The 26,864-nt window shown below is 44.4% G+C and overlaps 1 pseudogene; it reads left to right on the forward strand.

Moving 5' to 3' along the window:
- The first annotated feature begins 3,489 nt into the window (after nt 1–3,489).
- On the forward strand, nt 3,490–6,042 carry LOC132892782 (H-2 class II histocompatibility antigen, A-U alpha chain-like; annotated as a pseudogene).
- Nucleotides 6,043–26,864: the final 20,822 nt, after the last annotated feature.

The following is a 26,864-nucleotide window of genomic DNA, read 5'->3' on the forward strand; positions in this document are numbered from 1 at the left end:
TATGGAGAAAATAGCAAACCAATCAGCCATCTATCAACTTAATGCAACCTTTACATGAGCTAAAGGATTCAGAGGTTCAGTTCCTCCATGTTTTGTGATTCCCTCTTTCTTCATCTGACCTCATGCATACATATGAACACATACAGCACAAACACAGTGACGTCTAGTGGAGATACTGAGGCATCAGTGTTCATTTCAAATACATAATAGTACAGTACAGAGTTCATACAGTTTGAAAAACAGCCTTTCAGTCCAATTCAAGGTTACAGATATGTTCTTTATTTATCTTTTAGAGAGGCCGTGAACATAAGAGAAAGGAACAGAGCTGACAAAGTGTGACCTTTGAAAGTGTTGGTGGATTTGATTGAGGGGAAAGTCCGGAAATATTCAGACTGTGTATTATTTTGTTTTACCGGTTGAGTTGTTGTGAGCATTCTGAAAAGTGCCTGTTGGAGAAATAAAGCAAGACCCAAAGCTAAGTCAAAATCGGCTGGTCTCCTGAGTCCTCCTTCCCATCCACCTGCACACATACCAGGTTCGACAGTCTTTATATACAGGAAATTATTGCATAAAATATCTCTTCCTTATCTGACAAAGTTCGTAAATAAAGAGCTACATATCACTAAACCAAGCACTCCCAATCTTTTTGCAGTCAGGAACAACTTTAACTGTAGAATAAACTTCACAGATCCCCACCAAACATATCATTATTGGAATGTGAACAATATTATTTTGGATATTTATTTTTTTCAGTATCATAAACCCTGGTTGTGCAGTGGTTAGCACTGTTGCCTCACAGCAAGAAGGTTCTGGGTTCGACCTTGTGGCCAGCTGGGGTCTTTCTGTGTGGCGTTTCCTCCAGGTTTTCTGATTTCCTCCCACAGTCCAAAGACATGCAGATTAGGGCAACTGGCTCCTCTAAATTTCCCATTGGTGTGAATGTGAGTGTGATGGCTGTTCATCTCTGTGTTAGTCCTGCAATAGACTGGTGAGCTGCCCAGGGTGAACTCCGACTCTCACCTGAAATCATCTGGGATTGGCTTCAGGAACCCCCTCAACCCTGATAGATAAACAATATACATAATGGATGGATAGTTTAATTATTATTGATTATGCATCACAGACCCCCAGGGTGTCCTCAGATAACATTTTGAGAAGCATTGCATTAAATCAGTAAAGGCCCTCAGCATTTTATTAAAATTATTTGATGGTATAATATACACTCAGACTATCAAACCTCTGGTTTGAACCTAAGCTTGGTTTATTGTTTGTGTGGAATTTTGCATGTTCTCCCTGAGTTCCAGAGATTCTCCTAGGATTTCTTTTATCTTTTTTCCATGTTATTGCAATGGGGTAAATCACAACCCACAATTATCCATGTTATTATATTTTATGTTGTGATGATGATGATGATGATGATTAGCCTGTTTGACCTAATAAAACCTCAATCACTATTGAGGATGAAAAGGAAAAAGAGAAGACAATTTTACCAGAAGCAGCAGAAATATACAAATCAAAGTGAGTGCGCTAGCCAGTTAGCCAACACGCTATAAAATGAGTGAAGCTTCTTCAGGAGTGATTTCCACTACAGGAGCAAAACTGAACAGAACATTTGTTCAAATTTTGTCTGAAATGTGAGTTACTACAACACTATACAGTTACTTTGTCGGATACGATATTTATTTCTTCTTTACAGTCTTGTTGTAAAAAGGAAATTTGGCGGTTGGGATTAGCTACAGCACTCGGCCTGCAGTTTTGTGTCTACAGCTGAATCACAGCCATGTGGATATTTAGTATCACCACGCTCCTGTGAGTTCGTTATTGCTTCATTATCGCCCGTTTGAAAGGATCCCAAACGAGTGGCCACTATTTTCCTGGCATTATAAATAAAAAAACCAAACTGATTCAAAACTATGTCCATGTTAGATGTTTTTATAGACTCAAACTAAAGCAACAAATTTCATTAAATTCAGAAAAGTATGATTTCAGGAGCCATAAAAACAAAGACAGGTTTTTTTCTCCTAAAAATCAGAGGACTCTTGATTCTGCAGCTTTCGGTCTTCTTTCTTCTTCGCTCATCTCCTCCTCAGGACAATCATCAGAAAGAGACACGGCCAGATGAGGTGTCATGAACAAACAAATGAATCTTACTGTTCTTGATTATTTATTTTTTCAGACTTATTAGATCATAGATTTGATTATTCACTACTCAATATCATGATAACTTTCATATTTCTTGATAAAAATCAGGTTAAATTATCTGACTGAGCCCGAGTCAGAAGTCAGTGATAAGTGTACGATCTGTCTGAAAACCACTGAAACTAAACACTATACCTCGGTACAATTAAAATAAAATCCATCCACTGTTCAGTAAATATCTGCTAGCTCATGAGCTGTTAATTAGCAGCAAAAGTTAGCTACATAAATGGAGGTTACCTTCGCAACAGACCAATTTCCATATTATATCTGTTGGAGTGACAACTGGTTCTGTCACGTTTGCCAAAATTTCCAGAACTCCAGTCTGGCACACTGAATTATGGGATTGTCTTCTGACTGGGACAGTCCTTTTCTCAGGAGCGCACAGATGCTGCCCCAAGAATGCTGCCTACACAGGATGCCGTCTTCCGACTGGAACGCAGCAGTCCTTCAGTGCACTTGGAATTAAACATTTAATTGTGGTTTTCTACTGGACTACTGGTTGAGATGTGTCTCTGCAAAAAGTGAAACATAGTTCAGTTCAGGAACCCTTGTGGGTTTTTTTAGAAACACTAAAGTAAAAGATGTGGGAATTTGACTACGCAGGCCGCCACACATATAATGTGCACTACAGAGTGTATACAGTGTTTACACAATGCTATTTAAGACCGTCTGTAGTGAACTGTACAGAACACCACAGCAGATTTATTCACAAGAAAAGAGACGCCAGTACGTGTTTACTGACAAAACTACTTACGGTACAGATATCACTTCTAGCACAGACACTTTGTTTATTTTGTTTTATTGTTATAAAATGTGTACGATACCAAACATAAAATAGAACAGGATACACAGCTTTTCATTTCTTTCTTTCTTTTTTTTTAAATTCCAAACCCCTTTTTCTATGTCAAGAACAAAAGCTCAAAATTTCAGGAGCTGTAAAAATTAATGTCATTGTTGTTTGTTTAAACTTTGAAATCTAAACTTTTATTTTGTATTATTATTTCAGACCCTTTATTTATTTATTTTATTTATTTATTTATTTATTTATTTTATTTTTTACTATTTCAGGCACAAAAGCTCAAAAATTCAGGAATTATTATTATTATTATTATTGATGTTTTCTTGTTTGTTTGACCTTTGAAACCTAAAGACTATTCAGGATTTTAATATTGCTCTGATTTCTCGCTTTCTCTCCTGCTTGCTTTTCATTTCTTCCTTTTTGTGCTCCCAGTGTTTTAATTCTTTGTGTTTGTAATGATCAGCGCGCCTCAGTATGGAAAGAGTAAAGGATCAGGAATTGTGAAACTCACTTGAGTGTCTGCCTGAACCCAGCTGACTGTGAGGAGAGAACTGATCTGATTGGATGATTTATTTATCACTGACTCTGCACTCGGCTGTATTTCTGTCTCTATTCAGTGTGTGGAAGTCAGTGACAAGTGAATTCATCTGAGCTGCTGGTTTACTGACAAACTTCAGGATGAAATTATTTCTCATCTTTTTCACACTAATGTGTGTGAGGGACACTGAATCACAGTGTAAGTGAGATATTTATTTATGTGTAAATTTGCTGTAATATTTTTCCCCAGTGGTAATTAGAAGAGTGTATATAAAGTGTTAATGGTGGTGTTTTGGTTATTAAGCTGTAGAGCTTGATTTAAATGAGACAGATCGTTTCAGATCATCACAAAAATGATGTGATTTTGTCAGTGATAATGATGTTTTTATCTCACTGTAGTAACAGGCTGCTGCAGTTTGAACGTGTGTGTGTGTGTGTGTGTGTGTGTGTGTGTGTTTCTCCAGTTAAACATCAAGACCTGCAAATAATCGAATGTTCAGAGAAGAATAAGGAGTTTGTTAGGGTCCGATGGAGATGAGGAGTTTTATGCAGATTTTGAGAAGAAGAAAGGAGTGATAATGCTGCCTCCCTTCGCTGATCCGATTGGGTTCCCCGGACGGTACAAGTGGGCCGAGGCTAACATGCCCATCTGCCAAAACAACTTAGTGGTCGATAAAGGACTTTAAAGACCAGCCGGTGCCACAGGGTGAGAAACTCAGTGTTTATAGGAGCACAAATTTACCTTGATGATATTGAGTCTAAAATGATTTTCCAGCATGAAGATGTGAGATTTGTTGTAGATTTGACTGTAAATCACTGACCATTACACTGTCAGTAAACTACAGGAACAATCACAGTCTCCAGCCTGTAAAGCTCTCATTTACTGTGCAATACTCTAATCTCACAGCCGACACTACAGCACTGCTGTCTCACACTATTTTCATTTCATAAAGGCTTTTTATTCGACTAAAACATCCCAGAATGCAGCACATCATCACAGCAGCTGTTTGCTTCGCCCCGAACACAAACTATTTATCAGTTAAATTTATAGAAATGAAGAAAGTTCTCTCTGAACAGAGTAACTGTTGAAGTGTGGGGTTTGTAAATCTAAATAAATCTTTGCTTTTATTTCTATCCCCAACACACACACACACACACACACACACACACACACAAATTATGGATTATGAAACTAAAGATCAATTTTATAATTGACTTGCAAGAAAATATGAAGATGATCTGAGAAATACACCATTCATATTTTTCATATGAAATACATCGTGGATCTGAGTGACATAATTCCTGATATTTCACTCCGATGATGTCACTCCCAGTGTTTTCCCACTGACTAGACGTGTGTTGTCAAAATGGTGAACCATTTCAAAATTCAAATAGTTTTGATTAACTTGTGGGTTTTTTTGGATATGTTCATATAATACAAATATTACACACGGGCTTGAAGATATGAAGTTTATTTTCTCATGTTGAAAAATATTTCACTCGTTTGCTTCACTCCCTCATGATGTATCCATTCACCACTCAAAGATAAACTTCATATCTTCGTACCACCGTGTAACATCCTCTACATATCGACAGCCAGAAGAAATAATGAATGCATCACAGTCTCAGAGTCATAACAATGGTGCACATGTGCTTTATATTTTTCTCCAGATGCCCCACAAAGCTCCATCTATCCCAAACAAAAGATGCAGCTGGGTTCAGAGAACATGCTCATCTGTCATTCCGCACGATTTTTCCCTCCACCTGTTACTGTACGCTGGACCAAAAACAGTGTGGATGTGACGGAACAATCCACACTCAGCCGCTATTACCTGAATAAGGACAACACCTACAACCAGTTCTCCCACCTGCCCTTCACTCCACAGGAAGGAGACGTTTACACCTGCACGGTGGAGCACGATGCCCTGGAGACGCCTGACACCAAGACATGGGGTGAGACGGAGAGTTTAACTACTGATTCAGTCTTTCCTTAGAGTAGAAATAACGTGTGTGTGTGTGTGTGTAGAGGTGGATGTTGAGCTTCCCAGTGTGGGTCCCTCTGTGGTCTGTGGAGTGGGTCTGGCTGTCGGACTGCTCGGAGTCGCTACTGGAACTTTCTTCCTTGTCAAAGGAAACAGATGCAACTGACACTTCAGGTAACAACTCTAATAAAACATTATATTTATAATATTTAATACACCGTTTCTCCCTGATACACCTGTTTCTGTGTTTTCAGCCAGAAGTAAAGAGTTTAGAGAAGGTTTAGATTCATACCATGAATTCTCATTTTGATTTTTCACTGAGGAAACTGTTCATCCACTAGAGTTTAATTCATCTGTTAAACCATGTAAGTTTTTATTAAATATGAAGTTTTTCTTGTTCCATTGTACACCTGTTGGGCTGAATTTCTTATCTGTGTGCAGAAATCTGTGAATATGTCTTTCTTTTCCAATTTGTGTAATGTAATTAATGTTAGAAGAGAAAATGCAAATGAAAAGGAATGAGCGCCAGCAAATAAAGAAATAAACTTTATTTCCATGAATGTGAATGATGTGATTTCTGTTTACACACAGGTGTCACTTTCAGTGACTCGTTCCACCAGTAAAACATAATATCTGTATTAATCTAACTTGGAAATATATTGTCACAATCGTTACAGAAAAATCACACACACAACACCTAACATACACTACCGTACAAAAGTTTGGGGTCACCCAGACAATTTTGTGTTTTCCATGAAAAGTCACACTTTTATTTCCCACCATAAGTTGTAAAATGAATAGAAAATATAGTCAAGACATTTTTCTGGCCATTTTGAGCATTTAATCGACCCCACAAATGTGATGCTCCAGAAACTCAATCTGCTCAAAGGAAGGTCAGTTTTATAGCTTCTCTAAAGAGCTCAACTGTTTTCAGCTGCGCTAACATGATTGTACAAGGGTTTTCTAATCATCCATTAGCCTTCTGAGGCAATGAGCAAACACATTGTACCATTAGAACACTGGAGTGATAGTTGCTGGAAATGGGCCTCTATACACCTATGGAGATATTGCACCAAAAACCAGACATTTGCAGCTAGAATAGTCATTTACCACATTAGCAATGTATAGAGTGTATTTCTGATTAGTTTAAAGTGATCTTCATTGAAAAGAACAGTGCTTTTCTTTCAAAAATAAGGAAATCAAAAATAAGGAAATCCTTATTTTTGAAAGAAAAGCACTGAGTGTTAGGGTTTTGCTGGGATTCGAACCTGGTTGGCTGGTGTGATAATCCAGCAAACCCCCACTAGGCCACCAGGGGGATAACTCAAATGCAGAGGCGTGAGGCAGAAGTAGAAAAAGTATCAAAAGGTTTATTTACAATATATACACAAAAAAAATCCAAAAAGTAATAATCCAAAAACGCTTAGAAGATATCAGGGAAAAAATAAAAAATCCAAAAGTACAAAACAAAAGCCAAAAACCAGAAAAGAAAAGGCAAAAATACCAAAGCTCAGACGATCCAAAAACACAGTCACTACTAGGTCCAAAAGAAAAGCAAAGTGCAAAACAAAGAACACAGTACAGAGGAAACTGGAGATAAACATAACAGCACAAAGACTCCGTGACAAGAGGACTGAACTCAGGGGGTATAAATACACAAACTAAATTGAACACAGGTGAAAATAATCAGGACTAAACAGGCAATAAACACAAACACAAAACACAGTAACAGTGGCAGCCTCTAGAGGCCAAAACAAACATGACACGAAAAGGAAATAACAGCGGCCTCTAGAGGCCAAAACAGTCCCAGTCCTAACAGGACCCCCCCCCCAGGAGCGTCTCCTGACGTTCCCAGGGCGATCCGGATGGGCCGAATGGAAGTCCCGACACAGTTCTTTATCTAGGACATCCCGAGCAGGAACCCAGCAGCGCTCCTCAGGACCATAGCCCTCCCAGTCCACCAGATATTGCAGCCTGCCGCGGACCCGGCGGGAGTCAAGCAGGCGATGCACAGTGAACACAGTCTGGCCCTGGAAGATGCGGGGGGGTGGGGGGTTCCTAGGGGCAGGGGCATACGTAGACGTCAGTACGGGCCGCAACAGGGAAACATGGAAAGTGGGGTTGATCCTCAGAGTCCGGGGCAACTGGAGCCGGTAGGAGACAGGGTTCACCCTGCGCACCACCTTGAAGGGGCCAATGTAGCGAGGAGCAAGCTTGCGGTTCTCCACCCACAGCGGAAGGTCCTTAGTGGACAGCCAAACCCGCTGCCCAGGGTGGAAAGCGTGGGCAGGTCTTCTATGGCGGTTGGCCTGAGTCTGGTTGGTTCTGGAGGTCTGTATGAGGGTCTTCCTGACCTTGCTCCAGGTCTTGCGACACCGTCTCACATATTGGTTGACCGAGGGCACCCCCACGTCCTCCTCCTGGTCCAGGAACAGAGGTGGCTGGAACCCGAATTGGCACTGGAATGGCGACAGCTTGGTGGCCGATGACTGCAGGGTGTTGTGGGCGTACTCTGCCCATGGCAGCCAGGTGCTCCACGATGTCAGGTTATCCATAGCCAGGCCTCGCAGGGTGGTTTCCAGGTCCTGGTTGAGCCTCTCCGTCTGACCATTAGACTGTGGGTGAAACCCAAAGGAGAGGCTGGCAGTGGCTCCGATGACCTTGCAGAACCCGTGCCACGCTTGGGAGGAGAACTGGGGCCCTCGGTCTGAGACAATGTCCTGTGGGAGACCAAAGACTCGGAAGACATGATTAAACATAAGTTTCACTGTTTCAAGAGCAGAGGGGAGTTTGCACAGTGGTATAAAGCGGCAGGCCTTGGAGAATCTGTCAGCTATGACCAAAATGACAGTGTTACCTTGAGACTTAGGGAGACCCGTGATGAAGTCGACTGCCACGTGGGACCAGGGACGCCGGGGAATGGTCAGAGGATGCAGGAGACCCTGGGGATGCTGTTGTGGGTTCTTGGTTCTGGTGCAAACCTCACAGGACAGGACAAATGACCTTACTTCCTTCTCCATGTTAGGCCACCAGAAGCGTCTTTTCAGGAAGTCCAGGGTCCTCCGAGCTCCCGGGTGGGCGGTGAGAGGGGAAGAGTGACCCCACTGGAGAACCTTGGCCCGGGCTTGATGTGGGACGTACAAGAGGCCCGGTGGCCCCGTCCCAGGACCGGGGTCCTGGCGTTGGGCTCGTCGGACAGCCTCCTCAATACCCCAGTGGACAGGGGCCACAATCCGGGACACAGGGATAATAGGCCCGACTTCACTCTCCCTGTTAGTGGCAGAGAACAACCTGGACAGTGCGTCAGGTTTGGTGTTCTTGGAGCCGGGGCGGTACGAGAGGGTGAAGTCAAACCAACTGAAAAACAGGGCCCACCTAGCCTGTTGTGGGTTTAGTCTCTTGGCTTGCTGGAGGTACTCCAGGTTCTTGTGGTCAGTCCAAACCAGGAATGGATGTTGCGCTCCCTCCAGCCAGTGCCTCCACTCCTCAAGGGCCAGTTTGACCACTAGCAGTTCTCGATCCCCCACATCGTACCGGGACTCTGCAGGACTCAGGCGGTGGGAGAAGTAAGCGCAGGGGTGCAGCTTTCCTTCTGAACGTTGAGAGAGTACCACGCCGACACCACTGTCCGAGGCGTCCACCTCCATGATGAATGGTTGGGAGGTGTCCGGGAGGACCAGAATGGGTGCCATGCAGAAGTGGTCCTTGAGGTCTTTGAACGCCTTTTCCGCCTGAGGAGACCAGACATAAGATCCACCTGTCCCTTTGGTGAGGTCCAACATGGGTGCTGCTACAGAACTGAAGTTCCTGATGAACTTGCGGTAGAAGTTAGCGAATCCTAAGAACCGCTGAACCTCCTTAACGGACTTGGGAGTAGGCCAGTCCCGGACGGCCAGGGTCTTGGCTGGGTCCATTTGGAGTTGGCCTGTCCGTACAATAAATCCCAGAAAGGAGACCTCGGGAACATGAAATTCGCATTTCTGGGCCTTGGCGAACAGATTGTTCTGTAGCAGCCTCTGGAGAACCTGGCGGACATGGTGGCGGTGCTCCTGCAAGGTCTTGGAAAAGATAAGGATGTTGTCGAGGTAGACAAAAACGTACAGGTTAATCATGTCCCTTAAGACGTCGTTGATTAGGGCCTGAAAAACAGTTGGTGCATTGGTGAGTCCGAATGGCATCACCTGGTATTCGTAGTGCCCAGACGGGGCGTTAAAGGCAGTCTTCCACTCGTCTCCCTGTCGGATACGGATGAGGTGGTATGCGTTCCGTAGGTCCAACTTGGTGAAGACGGTGGTGCCTTGGAGCAGGTCGAAAGCTGTGGACATCAGCGGAAGGGGATATCGGTTGCGCACAGTGATCTTGTTCAGGCCCCTGTAGTCAATACATGGTCGGAGCCCCCCATCCTTCTTGCCGACAAAGAAGAAGCCGGCACCAGCAGGTGAGGTGGAGGGTTGAACGAACCCAGAGACCAGGGTGTCTTTGAGGTATTCCTCCATGGCCTTGCGTTCTGGCTGAGAGAGGGAAAACAGTCTGCCACGAGGAGGGGTAGTCCCAGGGAGCAAGTTGATGGCACAGTCATAGGCCCGGTGCGGAGGAAGAACGGCGGCCCTGCTCTTGCTGAAGACCTCTTTGAGATCCCAGTACTCTGTGGGAACTTGAGATAACTCGGTGAGATCAGGGGGCTTGGCAGAAGACACAGGAGAGCCAGAGAGCAGACAAGAGGCATGGCATGCAGGGCCCCATTCCACAACCTGGCTTGTTACCCAGTCTATGCGATGGTTGTGGCGAGTAAGCCAAGGAAGGCCTAGAATAACTGGGAACTCAGGTGAAGGAATCAGGTGCAGGGATATTTCTTCCTTGTGACCTTGAGACTGGAGGAAGACTGGAGAAGTAACTTGGGTGACTCTTCCATCACCTAACGCTTGGCCATCGAGGGCAGACACAGACAGTGGGACTTCAAGAGGTGCAGTCGGAACATTGATACTTTGGGCGAAGTGAATATCCATAAAGTTCCCAGCCGCCCCTGAGTCTAACAAAGCTTGACAAGAGTGGACAGACTCACCCCAGGAGATGGAGACCGGGATGTAGATTCCTTGGCCAGGGAGTCCGGGAGAGAGGGTAGGCCCCGTCACAACCCTCCCTCGGCTGGACGGGGCGGTCCTTTTCCCGAGAGTTCGGGACATGATGCTCGGAAGTGACCAGGCTTGCCACAGTAGATGCAGCACTTGTCCCTCCTTCTGCGCTCCCTCTCAGGTGCAGAGAGGCGAGTACGACCCACTTGCATGGGTTCTGGACAGTCACTGAAGGAGGTAGACAGGCTCCAGGTAGAGGTAGGGAGGCTGGGGGGGCTCAGGACTTGGCGGCGTTCTCTAATCCTGTTGTCCAGACGAATAGCATGTGAGATGAGAGTTTCGAGGTCACTTGGGCATCCAATAGAGGCCAGACCGTCCTTGACGGGGTCAGACAGACCATGGTGGAAGGCTGACACCAGGGCAGTCTCGTTCCATCCACTTACTGCTGAGAGCATCCGGAACGAGATGGCGTAATCTGCGACGCTTCCTCCTTGCCGGATGGACATGAGCTTTCTGGCTGCGTCGGTACTGATGTCCGCCTGATCGAAGACCCGAAGCATCTCTTCAGAAAACAGCTGGAAATCAAAGCACTCAGGTCCCTGTCTCTGCCAGATAGCAGTAGCCCAGGCTCGCGCCTTACCAGCTAATAAGGTTATCACAAAGGCAATCTTGCGGCGATCCGTAATGTAGGTGGTAGGCTGAAGCTCAAAGGTGAATTGACACTGGGTAAGGAACTCTCGGCACTCACAGTGCTTGCCGTCATACCTCTGTGGTGCAGGAAGGCTGGGTTTGTGAGGTGAAGAAGGCAGCATGGCAGGAGGCACTGGAGCAGAAGCGGGAGCTGGATCAGGATGAGGAGATGCAGGCAGAGGTGTCAGCTGTGCCAGGGTTTTCTCAATTTGCTGAAGCAGTTCCTCGTGGCGAGCAAGGGCCTCACGTTGGCTGGTGAGCGTTTGTCCATGAGCGTCCATGGTCGCTCCGAAGCGTGTCAAAGCTGCCATAATTCCCTGAAGGTTGACCGGGTAGACAGTAGAAGCCGCCTCTGCTGAGTCGGTCATGACGGAGTCTTTCTGTTAGGATTCGAACCTGGTTGGCTGGTGTGATAATCCAGCAAACCCCCACTAGGCCACCAGGGGGATGACTCAAATGCAGAGGCGTGAGTAGAAAAAGTATCAAAAGGTTTATTTACAATATATACACAAAAAAAATCCAAAAAGTAATAATCCAAAAATGCTCAGAAGATCTCATCTCATTATCTCTAGCCACTTTATCCTTCTACAGGGTCGCAGGCAAGCTGGAGCCTATCCCAGCTGACTACGGGCGAAAGGCAGGGTACACCCTGGACAAGTCACCAGGTCATCACAGGGCTGACACATAGACACAGACAACCATTCACACTCACACCTACGGTCAATTTTAGAGTCACCAGTTAACCTAACCTGCATGTCTTTGGACTGTGGGGGAAACCGGAGCACCCGGAGGAAACCCACGTGGACAACATGCAAACTCCACACAGAAAGGCCCTTGCCAACCCCGGGGCTCGAACCCAGGACCTTCTTGCTGTGAGGCGACAGGGCTAACCACTACACCACCGTGCCGCCCCTCGCTCAGAAGATATAAGGGAAAAAATAAAAAATCCAAAAGTACAAAACAAAAGCCAAAAACCAGAAAAGGCAAAAATACCAAAGCTCAGAAGATCCAAAAACACAGTCACTACTAGGTCCAAAAGAAAAGCAAAGTGCAAAACAAAGAACACGCTACAGAGGAAACTGGAGATAAACATAACAGCACAAAGACTCCGTAACAAGAGGACTGAACTCAGGGGGTATAAATACACAAACTAAATTGAACACAGGTGAAAATAATCAGGACTAAACAGGCAATCAACACAAACACAAAACACAGGAACAGTGGCGGCCTCTAGAGGCCAAAACAAACATGACACGAAAAGGAAATAACAGCGGCCTCTAGAGGCCAAAACAGTCCCAGTCCTAACACTGAGATCACTTTAAACTAATCAGAAATACACTCTATACATTGCTAATGTGGTAAATGACTATTCTTGCTGCAAATGTCTGGTTTTTGGTGCAATATCTACATAGGTGTATAGAGGCCCATTTCCAGCAACTATCACTCCAGTGTTCTAATGGTACAATGTGTTTGCTCATTGCCTCAGAAGGCTAATGGATGATTAGAAAACCCTTGTACAATCATGTTAGCACAGCTGAAAACAGTTTAGCTCTTTAGAGAACCTATAAAACTGACCTTCCTTTGAGCAGATTGAGGCCCTGTCCACACGGCAACGGATTCAGGTGACTCCAATACAATTGTTTATCGTTTCGGCCTGGCGTCCACACGGCACCAGCGTTTTGGGTGCCCCAAAACGCAATCTTTTGAGAACGGGGTCCAGAGTGGAAAGATCTGGCAACGTTGCCGTTGCGAAGTCGTCTGGATGAGTAGAACGGATTTGTTTACGATGACGTCACAACCACATGACTGTGAGTGCTTCACGCCGGGTAGAAGTGTAACGAATTCGATGCGAGTTGTCAACAAATCCTATAACTTGGTTCATGAAATGCGCTTACAAAATATTTTCACTGTGAATATTTATTGTGTAATGGTGCAGAGAGAGAGAGAGAGAGAATAGCCCTTAGGGCAGAGTCAATCCCGCCAGCAAAAATAGGGAAAAAAATGAGCGATCTCACCTCTTCAGATGTTGGTTTAAGTCCTACAATACATTCCTCAAAAAGGGCGTAGAAGAACAAATTAATCCATCAACATGTAGCATTCAATTTATTCCGGACCATTAAAGACGCCGCCTTCCGCGTAGAATCATACGTCATCCTCGCCGCCATATTGGATGGGTCAAAGTGGAGAATAAAGATGCCTCATTCATGTGCTGCATTTAACTGTACCAACAGGTTTACCGTCCAAACGAGATCACATGGGATTATCTTTCACAGGTGAGACTGGAAAAATACTTTTCATTGTATTTGGTCATTATAATGTAATTTTACGAACAGATTTTTCTGACTTTGTGGCTAATATGAAGTCTCGCGCATAATAGTTTATGCGCATGCGTCCTTACTACTTCTATTGTTCTGGTGTCTCCGAAGGGACCGTCTTACAGCGCCCCTAGAGGTGTGGCATGTGTATTGCATCGTTTTCAGCAAGCATTGCGTTGCCATATGGACCTGATATTTTACTGATCGTTGCCCATTTGGACGCGATATTTTTTTAAATAACATCTCGTTGCCGTTGTCGTGTGGATGTAGCCTGAGTTTCTGGAGCATCACATTTGTGGGGTCGATTAAGTGCTCAAAATGGCCAGAAAAATGTCTTGACTATATTTTCTATTCATTTTACAACTTATGGTGGTAAATAAAAGTGTGACTTTTCATGGAAAACACAAAATTATCTGGGTGACCCCAAACTTTTGAACAGTAGTCTCATCTCATCTCATTATCTCTAGCCGCTTCATCCTTCTACAGGGTCGCAGGCAAGCTGGAGCCTATCCCAGCCGACTACGGGCGAAAGGCGGGGTACACCCTGGACAAGTCGCCAGGTCATCACAGGGCTAACACATAGACACAGACAACCATTCACACTCACACCTACGGTCAATTTAGAGTCACCAGTTAACCTAACCTGCATGTCTTTGGACTGTGGGGGAAACCGGAGCAAACCCATGCGGACACGGGGAGAACATGCAAACGCCACACAGAAAGGCCCTCGCCGGCCCCGGGGCTCGAACCCAGGACCTTCTTGCTGTGAGGCGACAGCGCTAACCACTACACCACCATACCGCCCTTTGAACAGTAGTGTATATATAAAATGAGAAAATCACATCTAAAAATTAAAACCCCTTCCCTGGATGTCAAAAAATCAATGTGAAAATAAATGACTCATAAAAACCCACACACTACATGATTCACAGATTTATACAGAGGTGTTGAAAAACTAAAAATTTTCATGTGATTCTTCACGCATGATGTGATACAGATGGACTCATGACTTTATATTTCTGTGACTGAAATGGTGATTGTTTCCATTCTGAATTTTTGTAAATGTCCTAAAACTAATCAGGTAAATACATTCAGCTGTGTCACAAACTGACCAATCATCAATCTTGCACCCACATATGTGGAGCAAATCACCTTCCACATAACAAACCCTGGAAGAAGAGAGCACAGGGTCACACAGGTGATCAAGTTCAACCAACTTGCTCTCTGCGGTGCCCTCAACATAAACTTTTGTTTTATTTACATATGGTATATATTACATTACATTCATGGCATTTAGCAGATGCACTTATCCAGAGCAACATACAACATACCCAGAGCAGCTTGGGGGGCAGTTGGGGGTTAGGTGCCTCACTCAAGGGCACTTCAGCCACTCCTGCTGGTCCAGGGAATCAAACCAGCAACCTTTTGGTCCCATAGCTGCTTCTCTAACCATTAGGCCATGGTTTCTAATATATTTATTTTTATTCTTGTCCAAGGTTTTTGAGGGCATCCTGATACATTTATGGCCCTTTTCCACTACCCTTTTTCAGCTCACTTCAGCTCGCTTCAGCTCACTTCAGCCCGACACGGCTCGCGTTTCGACTACCAAAAACCAGCACGACTCAGCTCGTTTCAGCCCTGCTTAGCCCCTAAAACTCGCACCGTTTTGGAGTGGGGCTGAAGCGAGCCAAGCCGTGCCGAGTGAGGCTAGGGGCGTGAGCAGACACTCCCCTGTGCACTGATTGGTGAGGAGGAGTGTCCTCACATGCCCACACACGCCCCGCGAGCGCGCTGGGATCTGTAAACACCGCAAACCCGGAAGAAGAATAATTACGAATTACGAGAATTTCTGAAGCCTTATGCGCCTCGCCTCATCTATACGCTCTTGCCAGTATCTGTTGGCGTTGTCGGTGACAACAAGCCACAGCACCAAGACCAGCAACACTAACGACTCCATGTCTATTGTTTACTATTCGGGTCGTGAGACTACCGCTTAAAAGCTCACTGAATCAGTGACATACAGAGCATCGTGGACGAGTTCGCGGAGCGCAAGGCTCGTCGTATGCCCTTCAAATAATGCGCGCAGTAGGCTATTGATGTTTTATTATGAGCCATGTACAGTATGTCGCCTAATGTTTTTTTGTTTCTGAGTTACATGTTCGTTTGAAGGACTTAATGTACAAAATAACATAGTTGCACCCCGTAGTGTTGAAATTGGTAAACACAGTGCATTCAGTGAGGTTTGCACCGCCCTCCTTTTATTTCTGACTCTTCCTGTCACCGTTGCAACCTCTGAGCGCTCATTCGTATGCCCTTCAAATAATGTGCGCAGTATAGGCTATTGATGTTTTATTATGAGCCATGTACAGTATCCTAATGTTTTTTGTTTCTGAGTTACATGTTCGTTTGAAGGACTTGATGTACTAAATAACATAGTTGCACCCGGTAGTGTTGAAATTGGTAAACACCGCAGTTGCGGACATTTTGTAGCCTAAAATGATGTTATGATAAGCTTTAATAAAGGGCCCGGTCATTTGCCCCGCCCCCGGCCCGGCTCTGACTTGTTCCGCCACTGTCACTGATGTCACTGTTTGCGCTGCTTAACGACATCGCGTGACGTCCACCCACTTTCGCTAACTCCACCCAATGTGTCCACCCACTTCCAGCCAGCACGGTTCAGCGCGGTTGTAGTCGAAATGCAACTCCAACAGCCCCGCTCAGCTCGACTCAGCTCGACTCAGCACGGCACGGCTCAGCCGCGTTTGTAGTGGAAAAGCGGCATTAGATAATGACTTATCCAAAAAAAATAGTTTTAAGTGTCAATGTAAATTTAACATTAAAATTTTTCGACAGTGTAAAGGTACAAACAGCTGCATTAGAGCTGAAACCAGTCCAGTTATTTTACTGTAAATTTGATGACAGGTCCAACTGTATTGGAGGCTACATGGACGGTACATAGGACTCCATATGCTCACATTTGAACTGGTTTATTTTCAAATGTGTAGCAAAGGTGTTTGTTCGCATGACTGTGTAACTGACTGTGTATACCTTAAGTTACGAGTCAGAACATGGTGGAAGCAACACAGTCTTTTGACCGTGCGCCAGACCTTGTGATTTACCTTGTTGCTTTTAAGTAAACATTTTAGAAAGACAAAGGAAGTTGTCATGTCTCATTGCTCGCGTGGAAAAATAGTGGTTTTTTTTGACTGACTCTAGAAGTGGTACAGTAAACAAGGAAGAGCTAACGGAGTGCCATTACATTTAGTCAAAAGACTAGCTTAACGAGCGGAGCAGCAGAGCTGGAGTTGCACTGTGTATGTGTGAGAGAGCAGGGCCCGTTGCATGAAAGGAAAAAAGGAGAGCTCACCCAAGGATGCCGAAGCAGAAACGGACTATTGTTTGAAATATTCTCCAAGACAAGGTACTGATAGATCCTCGTAATATCCAAGTGCAGTAAGACGAGCAGACGTGAAGTGGATAATTATGGAGCTCGAGCCAAAATTAAAGGACGATTGCAAATAAAAATGCAAGTTATGGATTTCTCCCTATGAATTGTAATGCAAGTCTTGAGTCAAACAACGTGGAGTTTGGCGTTATTTTGAAAGGTTGTATTATACTAGTTTTATGAAGAAAAGTGACTTTGAAGAAAAGTGCTTTTAAACTTTGCATACTACTCAAGCCTTTACTCTGCAATACAAGATGGCTAATGAAAAGGAGCCAAGATGTCTTGAGGATACAGTGGAACAGGGAAGGTCACGCAAGCTGACAGAGAAAGCACTACAGGAGAAATTACAAAGGCACATAGCACTGAGGAAGCACAATTTAGGAGCTCTCACAAGTAAAATAAGGGACGTGGAGACATTGAAGAGTGATGCTCAAAATTTACAAAGAGTCAAAGAAGTGATGGGAAATTATTTTGCACTTCATTTACAGGGGCTTAGTCGCCTCAACAATGAAGTTGTAAATCTTTTGGCTGAAGATGAAAAAATATATGACCAGGAAAAATGGTTTGAACCCAAAATGGCATCCATCACAAAATTTATGAAAGAAACTAAAAAATGGATTGCAGATGTACATGAATCTGTCCTGCAAAGAGAGAAGGATGAGGACGTTGACCCCCAAGATACTGTTAAATCAAGTGACAGCATTTCTCAGGTTGATGTCAATGATGATGGGCACACCCGCCCATGTGGATCTCAAGTTAGTTGCACGTCATCCACAACACGAGTCTCATCAACACGCATTAAACAAGAAGCGGAACATGCAGCCCTGCTTGAGCGTGCGACTGCACAGAAGAAAAGGCAGCAACTTGAGCTTGAAATGACCAGACTTAAAGTTGCAAAGGAAGAACTTGAGCTGGAGACTGCATTAGCTGAAAGTAGTGCAAAAATAAAGGTGCTCAAAGAATATGAGAACTCCGAAGATGGCTTGAGTAGCCACAGACAAGCACAAAAGCTACAAGGTGGGAACGTGAAGCAAGAAAGAACCAGCTTTCCTCTTCAACCAGGCAGCATGAACTTTCACGCACCACCACAAACGTGCCACAATGTGGTTGCACAAGATTTGAACTATAATGCGCCAACCAACAGAGATGAGGACATAATAAAGGTCATGCAAAATCAGAATGTAATTACTGAACTGCTAGTTAAACAACAGAAACAATCTCAGCTACCAGTGAAGGATATTCCTGTCTTCAGAGGCGATGCACTGCAATACAAATCGTTCAATAGAGCATTTGAGCACTCAATAGAACAAAAGACAGACAATGATCAAGACAGATTGTATTTTTTAGAACAGTTTACAGCCAGTGAACCCCAAGAGTTAGTCCGCAGCTGTGCACACATGCCACCCAGCAAAGGCTACTATGAAGCAAAGTGTCTGCTTCATAAACACTATGTGGATGAACTACAGATCGCCAGTGCATACATCGATAAGGCATTAAAATGGCCGCAGATCAAGTCAGATGATGGAAAGGCATTGAGTGCTTATGCAATGTTTTTGGTTGGATGTCACAACTCTATGGAGGACAGACTTCTTAGACGAGATGGACAATCCTACTAACCTATGAACAGTGGTATCCAAACTACCTTACAAAATGAAAGAACGCTGGCGTGCTGAAGCTGTTGATATCAAAGAGCGAAGAGGCATAAGAGCAAGGTTTGCTGATTTAGTGAGTTACATAGACCGCCAAGCTAAAATAATGCTCAATCCCCTCTTCAGTAATATACCAGACAGCTGCTCAGTCACAACTGGAAAAACTGAGCACAAAGAAAGGTATCCTGCAAAGAGAGAGATCCGTGGAAGCAGTTTTGCCACAAACGTTTCAGCTGAAAACCAACGGTCTCCAGGATCATATGTGAAACCAGCAAACTCAAGCAAGACAGGGATTGCCTTTGAGAAGCCATGTTTGTACTGCCAGCAATCTCACACCCTAGCTATGGTACATGTAGCCAAATCAAAATGCAGCCACACAAAGAACGCGTGGAGTTCTTGAAGTTAAAGGGCCTGTGTTTTGGATGCTTAACCCCTGGCCATCTTGGCAAATTCTGCAAAAGAAGAATTGAGTGTAAAGAATGTGCATTAAGGCACCCAGACATTCTACACACACCAAAAAGGGAAGTTTCTGTCTCACCTGACAAGAGTGATGGTGGCCACGGAAATAAAGTAAGTTCTGTTTCATCTGAGAAGGCTTATGGTGCTCACAAAGAAGTATCATGTGCTCGAGTTTCTATCGCTCAAGAATCTTGCAGCCTCACAGGGGCTGGAGAACCTGAATGTGTGCTGTCAATAGTACCAGTGAAGATTACGTCAAAAAAGGGTGACAAGTATGTGGAAACATTTGCTTTCATGGATCCAGGAAGTACAGCAACGTTCTGCACTGGAGACCTGCAAAGGAAACTGAACGTTAAAGGGAAACCAACACAAATACTTCTCAGCACCATGGGTCAAAACAAATCTGGGGAACAGAAACTCATGAACAGTTATGCGATATCGGACCTGGAAGTGTGCGGACTGGAAGACAACAAGTATATTCAGTTACCCAAGGTGTACACTCACAGCAACATACAGTGGTGCTTGAAAGTTTGTGAACCCTTTAGAATTTTCTATATTTCTGCATAAATATGACCTAAAACATCATCAGATTTTCACACAAGTCCTAAAAGTAGATAAAGAGAACCCAGTTAAACAAATGAGACAAAAATATTATACTTGGTCATTTATTTATTGAGGAAAATGATCCAATATTCCATATCTGTGAGTGGCAAAAGTATGTGAACCTTTGCTTTCAGTATCTGGTGTGACCCCCTTGTGCAGCAATAACTGCAACTAAACATTTCCGGTAACTGTTGATCAGTCCTGCACACCGGCTTGGAGGAATTTTAGCCCGTTCCTCCGTACAGAACAGCTTCAACTCTGGGATGTTGGTGGGTTTCCTCACATGAACTGCTCGCTTCAGGTCCTTCCACAACATTTCCATTGGATTAAGGTCAGGACTTTAACTTGGCCATTCCAAAACATTAACTTTATTCTTCTTTAACCATTCTTTGGTAGAATGACTTGTGTGCTTAGGGTCGTTGTTTTGCTGCATGACCCACCTTCTCTTGAGATTCACTTCATGGACAGATGTCCTGACATTTTCCTTTAGAATTCGCTGGTATAATTCAGAATTCATTGTTCCATCAATGATGGCAAGCCGTCCTGGCCCAGATGCAGCAAAACAGGCCCAAACCATGATACTACCACCACCATGTTTCACAGTTGAGATAAGGTTCTTATGCTGGAATGCAGTCTTTTCCTTCTCCAAACATAACGCTTCTCATTTAAACCAAAAAGTTCTATTTTGGTCTCATCCGTCCACAAAACATTTTTCCAATAGCCTTCTGGCTTGTCCACGTGATCTTTAGCAAACTGCAGATGAGCAGCAATGTTCTTTTTGGAGAGCAGTGGCTTTCTCCTTGCAACCCTGCCATGCACACCATTGTTGTTCAGTGTTCTCCTAATGGTAGACTCATGAACATTAACATTAGCCAATGTGAGAGAGGCCTTCAGTTGCTTAGAAGTTACCCTGGGGTCCTTAATGACCTTGCCGACTATTACACGCCTTGCTCTTGGAGTGATCTTTGTTGGTCGACCACTCCTGGGGAGGGTAACAATGGTGTTGAATTTCCTCCATTTGTATATAATCTGTCTGACTGTGGATTGGTGGAGTCCAAACTCTTTAGAGATGGTTCTGTAACCTTTTCCAGCCTGATGAGCAACAGCAATGCCTTTTCTGAGGTCCTCAGAAATCTCCTTTGTTCGTGCCATGATACACTTCCACAAACATGTGTTGTGAAGATCAGACTTTGATAGATCCCTGATCTTTAAATAAAACAGGGTGCCCAGTCACACCTGATTGTCATCCCATTGATTGGAAACACCTAACTCTAATTTCACCTTCAAATTAACTGCTAATCCTAGAGGTTCACATACTTTTGCCACTCACAGATATGTAATATTGGATCATTTTCCTCAATAAATAAATGACCAAGTGTAATATTTTTGTCTCCTTTGTTTAACTGGGTTCTCTTTATCTACTTTTAGGACTTGTGTGAAAATCTGATGATGTTTTAGGTCATATTTATGCAGAAATATAGAAAATTCTAAAGGGTTCACAAACTTTCAAGCACCACTGTACCTGTCCACACTGACAACATACCAAAGCAATCAGATATAGAGAAGTGGCCTTACCTCAAAGAAGTACGCTTGCCAGAAATAGAAGCGGATGTAGGCCTACTTATTGGAGCAAACTGTCCAAAGGCAATGGAGCCATGGCACATCATCAACAGTAGAGATGGAGGACCTTATGCGGTGAAGGCTGCTGTTGGCTTTGTCATGAATGGACCCATAAGAAAAGAGCTGGACAACACAGAGAATAAACCATCTCAATGTTCAGTGAACAGGATCTCTGTGATGGAAATTGAGAAGTTGCTGGTCCAACAATACAATGCTGACTTCCCAGAGCGTAACTATGATGACAAAGAAGAGTTGTCACAAGAAGACAAACAATGAATGCAGTCTGTGCAGGAAACAGCAACTCTAGAGAATGGACATTACAGCATTGAATTGCCACTCAGGAACAGAAGGCTTCAAATGCCTAATAATCATTGTGTGGCAGAACAGCGCATAGCCACTCTACTCAGAAAGTTCAAGAAGAATCCTGGGTTCTATGAAGAGTACAAAGCCTTCATGGACACCATTATTGACAAAGGCTACGCCGTTCAAGTTCCAGCACATCAGCTGAACCGTGATGACAACAGGGTGTTCTACATACCACATCATGGGGTGTACCACCCTAAAAAAGGAAAGTTAAGAGTGGTCTTCGACTGCACAGCCTTGTTTCAGGGCTGGTCCTTGAATGATGAGTTACTTCAGGGACCCGACATGACCAACACACTGGTTGGAGTCCTCTTAAGATTTCGTGAGGAGCCAGTAGCCATGATGGCAGACATCGAGTCTATGTTCTACCAAGTCAAGGTCCCAGAAGAGGATGCAGATCTCCTCCGCTTTCTATGGTGGCCCAAAGGCAATTTGGATGGGCCTATGGAGGAATTTAGGATGTCAGTGCACCTCTTCGGGGCCACCTCATAGCCAAGTGTCACTTCATATGCACTGAGAAGAACTGCTGAGGACCACAAAGCCACTGCATCCCCCGAATCTGTGCAAACAGTCCTGCATAACTTTTACGTAGATGACTGTCTGAAAAGTGTAGCTACAGAAGATGATGCAGTGACCTTGGCTTGTGATCTTTGCACTTTGTGTGCCAGTGGAGGCTTCACTCTAACAAAATGGACGAGCCATAGCAGAAAGGTGTTAATGTCCATCCCAGAAGCACACCGAGCCAGTGAAGTAAAGGATCTGGATCTAAGCCACGACGCTCTACCAGCCGAGAGGGCTCTTGGCATACAGTGGAATACAAAAACAAATACTTTCACCTACAGTATGAAGCTGCAAGACAAACCGATAACAAGAAGGGGCATTTTATCAATCATCAATTCGATCTATGACCCCCTCGGGTTCCTGGCTCCAGTCATCTTGCCTGCTAAACTCCTGTTGAAAAGGCTTTGTAAAGTGCAACGTGGTTGGGATGAGAACATCGCTGAAAAACATGCTGAGGAGTGGAAAAAATGGAAAGATGTTGTTACTCACCTCTCCAAGTTCCATGTGGACAGATGTTTGAAACCATCAGACTTCGGATGCATTGCTGCAGCACGTTTGCATCATTTCTCAGATGCCTCAGAGTATGCATATGGCACTGTGTCTTGTCTACTGCTAGAGAACAAGCAAGGCAAGAAGCATTGTTCTTTCTTGATGGGGAAAGCAAGAGTGGCTCCACTCAAACAGGTCACAATTCCCCGACTCGAGCTGACGGCAGCAGTCGTCGCAGTGAAGATAGACAAGATGTTACATCAAGAACTTCAAGTTCTACTGCAACCATCTATCTTCTGGACAGACAGCACAACCGTGCTCAGATATATTGACAGTGAAACTGCTCGATTCAAAACTTTCGTTGCAAACAGAGTCACGCTGATTCGAGAAGCCACCAAGCCTTCTCAATGGAACTACATTGGAACAGCAGAAAATCCCACAGATCAAGCTAGCAGGGGCCTGAAGGCCAAGAGTTTGATGCAAGGAGGAACATGGATTAATGGACCAAACTTCTTGCTGAACAATGAATGCGATTGGCCAACACAACTTATAGAAAGGAAAGAAAGCCTTCAAAATGATCCAGAAGTCAAAAGCACAGTTACAGTCAACACAATCGAAGTCAAAGATAACATGGAACCAATTAACAATTTGATCTACTACTACTCTGACTGGCATAAGCTGAAAAGATCGGTTGCCTGGATTTTAAAGGTAAAGAAAACTTTGCAGCAACTGAAGGATGAAAGAAAAGAGTTCACAAGAACAATCAGTCAAACTGAAAAGGACCCTGAAAGGCAAAGGTCAAAGTTAGGACAGCATATGGAAAAATGCAAAACAACGATAGAATGGAAATCACTTACCTTGGATGATCTGGTTGCCTCAGAAAAGGAGATAATTATTTTTAGCCAAAGACAGAAATTTGGAGAAGAAATCAAAGCTCTGCAAAAAGGCAAACAAGTCAGTTGCAACAGTCGGCTGTTCAAACTAGACCCAATTCTTCAAGATGGCATTTTGAGAGTCGGAGGAAGACTTAACAAGTCGGCTATGCCAGAAAATGTCAAACATCCAGCGATACTCTCTAAGCACAGTAGAGTCGCCACACTGATTTTGAGAGACATACACCAAAGAACAGGACACTGCGGACAGAGTTATGTTTTGTCACGACTAAGATGCAAGTATTGGATCCCACAAGCCAATTCTGCCATCCGAAAGATAATCAATAAATGCACAGTGTGCCGCAGGACTAATGGAAAGGTCGGAGAGCAAAAGATGGCGAACCTACCTGAGGACTGCCTTATGCCTGACAAACCACCTTTTACGAACACAGGTGTTGATTACTTTGGGCCATTTGATGTCAAGCGGGGCCGGAGTACAGTCAAGAGATATGGCGTGATGTTTACCTGCCTCACCCTCAGAGCTGTGCATATTGAAGTTGCAGACAGCCTCGATACAGACTCCTGTATTAATGCCATTCAACGTTTTGTAAGCAAAAGGGGTCAAGTCACCATCATGCACTCTGACAACGGCACAAACTACACTGTATGTGGGCGCTGAAAGGGAGATGAGAGAAGCCATACAGCACCTGGATAATGATAAGATTGAAAGAGCTTTGCAACCAAAGGGAATAAAGTGGATATTTAACAGTCCAGCAGCTTCCCACCAGGGCGGGATCTGGGAAAGACAGATTCGCACAGTGCGAAGAATCCTCAATTCCCTGTTGAAAGAACAAGCTGTGAATGATGATGATTGTCTTCAGACAATAATGTGTGAGGTCAAGAGTATCATCAATGGCAGGCCGCTCACAAATATCTCAGATGATGTGAATGACCCTGAGCATCTAACACCTAATCACTTATTGCTGCTGAAGTCTCAACCCAGCGTGCCACCAGGCATCTTCAACAAAGATGACACATATACAAGAAAGCAATGGAAGCAAGTCCAATATCTTGCAGATTTATTTTGGACTAGATGGACGCGTGAGTATCTTCCTCTCCTCCAAGAACGCCAGAAATGGTCAAGACCAAGGAAAAACTTTATTACTGGAGATGTCGTGTTACTAGTGACTTAGACTTAGACTTCTTTATTGTCCATTAAACTTCCATGAAATGGAAATTTCTCTTTAGTAGTGGCATAAAAGACACACAGAGACAAACACACATCACAGTCAGCATAATACTCAATAAATAAATAAATGGGGAAGAAAAAGTGTCCATTTCACTCAGTTAAATATTAAAAAGTTAAAAGATATTAAAAGATGTAGAAACACCAGACTAATACTAAAAACTTTTAAGATGCACAACCTAACTAACTATAACGTGTCACTATCGCTTAGGCAGTTCTTTGTTGAGAATGGTCACAGCTGATGGAATAAATGACCGCTTGTAACCATTCTTCCTAGTCATTGGGACTTTAATGGCCCTTTTCCACTACCCTTTTTCAGCTCACTTCAGCTCGCTTCAACTCACTTCAGCCCGACACGGCTCGCGTTTCGACTACCAAAAACCAGCACGACTCAGCTCGCTTCAGCCCTGCTTAGCCCCTAAAACTCGCACCGTTTTGGAGTGGGGCTGAAGCGAGCCAAACCGTGCCGAGTGAGGCTGGGAGCATGAGCAGACACTCCCCTGTGCACTGATTGGTGAGGAGGAGTGTCCTCACATGCCCACACATGCCCCGCAAGCACGCTGGGATCTGTAAACACCACAAACCCGGAAGAAGAATAATTACGAATTACGAGAATTTCTGAAGCCTTATGCGCCTCGCCTCATCTATACGCTCTTGCCAGTATCTGTTGGCGTTGTCGGTGACAACAAGCCACAGCACCAAGACCAGCAACACTAACGACTCCATGTCCTCCATGTTTATTGTTTACTATCCGGGTCGTGAGACTCCCGCTTAAAAGCTCACTGATGTCACTGTTTGCGCTGCTTAACGACATCACGTGACGTCCACCCACTTTCGCTAACTCCACCCAATGTGTCCACCCACTTCCAGCCAGCACAGTTCAGCACGGTTGTAGTCGAAATGCAACTCCAACAGCTCCGCTCAGCCCGACTCAGCACGGCACGGCTCAGCCCGACTCAGCCGCGTTTGTAGTGGAAAAGCGGCATAAGTCTCCGTCCTGATGGCAGCATCTGGAAAGCACAGTGTAGAGGGTGAGTGGGGTCCTGGTAAACTTGAAATGCTTTTTTTGTTAGAGCCTGTGTGTATAGGTGTGAAAGTTGCAATTGTTTGTGTCCAATAATTTTTCCAGCCTGGTTGACGATCTGTACCAGTATATTTTTTTGTTTGACAGAGAGGTGCCCATACCATGACACGATGTTTAATGTCAGCACACTCTCTGTCAGTGATTTGTCCGCTGACTGGTGTTCAGGTTCCTGAGTTTCCTCAGAAGAGCCAGGCGCTGTCTCCCTTTTTTGAATGTATAGTCCACATGTTCTTGAAATTGTAACTGACTATTATTATTCCAAGGTATTTGAATTGAGTGACCTGCTCCACTTCCTGACCCTTCATGCTGATTGGCCTGAAGGTATGCCCAGAATCTTTGTTTTCTCCCTTCTTGCTGCTTCCCAGCCACATCTCCTTGGTCTTGGTGACGTTGAGATCCAGGAAGCTGCTATCAAACCATGCATCCAGGGTGTTGATGTAATGCAGGTAGGGGGAGCTGTCTGTGTCCCGCAGGCAAGCAATTAGGGCCATGTCATCTGCATACTTGATGAGGGAAAGGTCATCACTGTTGCATTGTATCTCGTTTGTGTATATGGAGAAGAGCAGGGGTGATAATACACATCCTTGAGGAACACCGGTGTTGAGTACTAGAGAGTCAGAGAGGCAGTTGTTAATACATACACGCTGGGGCCGGTTTCTCAGAAAGTCCCTGATGAGAAGGACTAGGCCACTACTGACTTTCAGGTCACAAAGGCGCTGTAAGAGGAGGTGTGGCTGCACAGTATTAAAAGCTGAGGAGAAATCCATGAAGAGAATGTGGGCATGAGTTTTTGGTTTATCCAGGTGACTACAGTGGTGCTTGAAAGTTTGTGAACCCTTTAGAATTTTCTATATTTCTGCATAAATATGACCTAAAACA

Source organism: Neoarius graeffei, chromosome 10 (assembly GCF_027579695.1).
Source record: "Neoarius graeffei isolate fNeoGra1 chromosome 10, fNeoGra1.pri, whole genome shotgun sequence".
NCBI lineage: Eukaryota > Metazoa > Chordata > Actinopteri > Siluriformes > Ariidae > Neoarius > Neoarius graeffei.